The following is a 4658-nucleotide window of genomic DNA, read 5'->3' as shown; positions in this document are numbered from 1 at the left end:
TTTACGGGTTTGTCTTCCCTTTGTACTTAATAAACTAAATAAACAAAAGATTAATCCAATAATTAAACATACAATACGAGTATGACTTCGATTTCGTAATTTTTTTTAGATTGAATAAATTTGTCCTATCAAGTCCTATTAGATCCAATTTTGTTTTCTTCCAACCATCCAGAACTGATCGAGCTTTTCTTTTATGGAAAACGAAAGGAATAACATGTTTTCGTGATTTATTCATGGATAATTATCTCATGTCCTTTGAACAGTTGTCCAATAAATACAATTTGCCTACATCACATTTTTTGAGATATTTACAGATTAGAAACTTTTTGAAGGTTATTTTACCTACTTTTCCAATATCACATCAAGCTGAAATTTCAGAAAATATTTCAGGTTTAAACTCCTATCAGAAGAGTTTAATAGCAATTGTTTATGATTTAATTACGAAAATACCTTTAGGTATGGCTGATAAAAATAAGAATGAATGGGAAAGAGAACCTCAGGCATCTTTACCTATAGAGAAATGGAAGAAAATTATCCAACTAGTTCACACTTCTTCAATGTGTGCCAGACACGCTTTGATACAATATAATGTGGTTCATAGGGCCCGTATGTCTAAGGATAAGTTAGCTGTTTTTTATGGTCATATAAATCCTGTCTGTGACAGATGTAATTCTGAGCTAGCTCCCTTGACACATATCTTATTGTTTTTCATGCTTTTGGAAAAATATTGTAAAGACATTTTTGATATTATTTCAGTAGTTTTGCGGATTCATTAACAACCTCATCCTAGTTTTTTTTTGTACTGCCAGTGATGGACTCCAGTCATTTATCCCCTTCAGTTTGTCGTTTGATTGCATTTGTTACATTAATATCCAGAAGATCCATTTTTTCAATGGAAAGATTCTAATCCCCCTACGACATTTCAATGTTTTTTCCCCAAACCATAACATGTTTAAAGTTGTAAAACAATTAGGAGAGGTACTATCGATCCTTCCATTAAATTTGAAAAAAAAACCTGGAGGCCATTTATTCAACATTTTCATATGATGTCAGCTGACCTTTTCCAAATCTTTTTAAATAACTTTTTGTTTGTGTATAGAGGAGCGGAGTTAATGACAAATAATGATTTTAACCGATGAAATATGGCAGCCCAGTCTTTGTTTTGTTTTATTTTGTTTTTTTTTAGTGTAGGGGGTAAAAACTTGCTTGATTTTCTTTTCATGTTCAGTTATTAAGAGATTGGGAGGTTTAAATGAAATATATTACTCGGAGTCTGTGTCTGTACACGTCAATCGTTATCAATGTAATCCCGATCTATTTGTATTGTTATCATTGTTATGTTTATCAATTTGAAACTCAGTATAAAAGATTGAAACAGAAAGAAAGGAGGTAGAAACCTTCAGAGAACGGGTTACTGAGTTACAGTATCAGAGAGGTACGGGCTTGATGCATATGAAACAGTTTCAGTTGAAGTGTGAGAAATTACTTGAAGAAAATAAAAGTAAACTGGATATCAGTGATGCGTCACCGGCGGTCTGATCGTTCCGATTACTGTATGTTGAAGTGATGGGTCACTTTGAAGGAGGAAGTCCTGCCAGTGATCTCACTCACGTTCGAGAAGTGTAATGAAATTAATTGCTAATCTTCACGCTCGATGGTGAAACTGTGCTTTCATTCACGAAATACCTGAATCTATAGCATGTTGTTTGCGCGAATTCACGGTAACCTGTCCAGTTCAGGAAACTGTCAATATGACCAATTGGAGATGAAGGGAATTCCCCAGCTGACGTCATTAGGATTAATGCAAAGGTTTTTTTTTCAGCATAACATGGACATGCAAACGCTGATGGAAAGTGCTGGTACCGTAGAGGTACAATATATTCAATCTAAACGGAGAGCAGAAGTTCTAAACATAGAGACAGGACACAAAAATAATACTTCCTGTCGATATTCGTCAGAAAATCGGTCTTTGCAGTTGTAGTGCTCACTAAAAGAAAGAGGAAATTCTACCGCTGTTCTCCATAAATAATTATCGATATTTTCATGTCCGTAAAAAAAGAACAAATTCCCAGGGCTGAGACAGATCTTATCCCATGGCGTGTGTGGTAGTCTGGGTGGAAATTTCTAAACACATGGAGAAACACAGCACAGAAACAGCCCACTCGGCTCGTGTAGTCATGCTGAACTATTCTGCCGAGTCCCATTGACCTGCACCATGACCATAGCCCTGCACTCCATTCCCAAACTCCTGTTGCATCTGTACTTATCCAAACTTCTGTTGCATGTGTAGCCGACTAGGCTTGCCCGCACGTTCGTCTAGGGAAATCAGCTTTCGGCCCCACCAAAACAGAGCATTCAAACTTGGGTGGATGTTGTGTAAGTACCCCAGTTCAAACTCACAACGCAATTTCAGACAGTACGCAATAACCGAGTCAATGATGACACGTTATAACTCTTATTTTGTTGTGTGGTTAGTAGAAATATAAAAGACAAAAGCGCCACTCTTATTAAAGTTAACATTTCGTGCACACAATTTGTTGAAACTCACGCCTCTGGGGTCCCTCCTTTAACGACCTCCGCCGAAACGCCACCATTCTCCGGACGCTCGAATTCCCATATTCTCCGTCCGCTGAACACCGAGCGCTCCCCGCACTCGTTCTTCCTGTTTCCTCGCCTCGACCGAAAGCCCGCTAGCAAACTCGGTTCCCAGACATACAAGATAGAATAACATGTCTCCCATTGGTTAGTTTCCCGTTATCTGTAAGTATAACCCAAACATCGCAGCTACAGAGAAACCAGTACATCAGCAGTTCGCATTACAAGGAAGCCACTACAGCAGTCTTAGCAGCTAACATTACTGAGAACCCCACACATGTTGTAATCAATCCTCCGCTCGTTACTCCCGAAGCCAGCCTGTTCCACTCTCACCACCCGCATGTTCCCCTTAAGAATTTCACCCTGCACCCTTAACCTCTGACCATTAGTCCCACCCAGCCTCAGTGGGAAAGAGCCTGCCTACAATTACCCGATCCAATCCCTAAAAATCTCTATGAACTCATTCAATTTCATTGCTATCTTTCCTTCCGAAAGGTGACCAGGACTGCACACAATATACCTAATCGGCCTCACTAACGTCTTATTCAACTCCAACATAACATCTCATCTCCGATACTCAATACCTTGACCTATTAAGGTCAATGTACCAAAAGTTCTCTTTACCACCCTGTCGACCTGTGATGACACCTTCGAGAGATTATGGATCTCTATTCCCGGATCCCTCTGTTCCACCGCACTCATCGGTGCCCCAACATTCAACGTGTAAGCCTCCCAAAGTTCAACGGCTCGCAGTTCTGTGCATGAAATTCCATCTACCACTTTTCAACTCAATTTTCCGGCTGATCCAAAGACGCTAAGTGACTCTAACAGATTTTCGGGAAGTCTGATAAATTTAGAACTCACGCCAATGACATTAAATCTGTGATAAGTCTGAAGGAACGAGCTGTTCCAGAGTTTTAAGTCTACAGATCCCCATAGGCAAAACACCAAAGAATATGCGCTGTATTTCCCCCGCGTTTCTTTACCCAGACCGGGGTGAGAACAGAACGGCTTCCTGGATGTAACAGATTCCCGGAGCCAGTGAACGATGAATCCCCAGCCCAACATTTCCATCTAAACTGAAATGCATGCTTCCTTTAATTACACGAGACACGGCGCACAAGAACAGAGACATGATATTGTTGTACATCCTTCTACTCAATACACTGTGTAATCATTGGAGTTTCATGGAACAAAACGCCAGACACAGTTCCACTGTATCTCGGTACACGTGAGAGGACTAATCCGAAACCAGCACGAAACCGATGAGCCGGATAGGTTTGTGACTGCTGTAGCGAAACACCCTGAGGCTGAGCGGATCGCGATTATTGGCAGACGATAACCAGTTTGTAATGTATCCCACGCAAGGAGGCGTCAGCAGCCAGGCACCATAGCTGGTTCTGAAGTACAGCGAACACAGAGAATATCGGATCGCTTTGTTCCTCACCGGGTGAGTTGCTGCAGATCTGAAACCGATTGCGTGAGCGCCCGGCGGCGGCAGACAGTCTGACAGATCAGAAGGATCTGGGTGAGGATTTGGATAGAAGGGGCATAAGAGTTTCGCCATCCAGTTGCAGTCAGGGAGAACACCTTTCCCGGAAATGACGTGCCGCCGTTTCGTACTCTGAAAACTTGCGAACCTGTGATATCTAAGTAGCCGCTCACTTCTCACTGTGGTCCGGAAAAGGGAACTCCATGTGAGCGGCCTGATCTGTCCACGGACTGTGACTCCCCCATGGTAGGGAGACTGATTCAGATTTGCTCTCCAGATAGATGGAATTGGAATCGGTTTAATATTGTCACATGTACTGAGATGCTGTGAAAATCCAGTCCTGTGTACAGTTCAAATCATTGTATAGAGCCGTGAAGTAGAATAAACAGAACAAGGTCAAACAATAACAATGCTGAATAAAATGTAACAACTACAGATACACTGAACAACTAGGAGACAAAAAAGGAGGAAAATCACAACGGAATAAACTGGGAGGTGAAGAAACAATATTATCGTACTCGGGATCATTTCAACAATATTTTATCAGCGGAGTAGAAGACCTGCCCGAGCC

The sequence above is a fragment of the Mobula birostris genome, chromosome 13, assembly GCF_030028105.1.
Source record: "Mobula birostris isolate sMobBir1 chromosome 13, sMobBir1.hap1, whole genome shotgun sequence".
Taxonomy (NCBI): Eukaryota; Metazoa; Chordata; class Chondrichthyes; order Myliobatiformes; family Myliobatidae; genus Mobula; species Mobula birostris.
Note: the sequence above shows the minus strand (reverse complement) of the source record.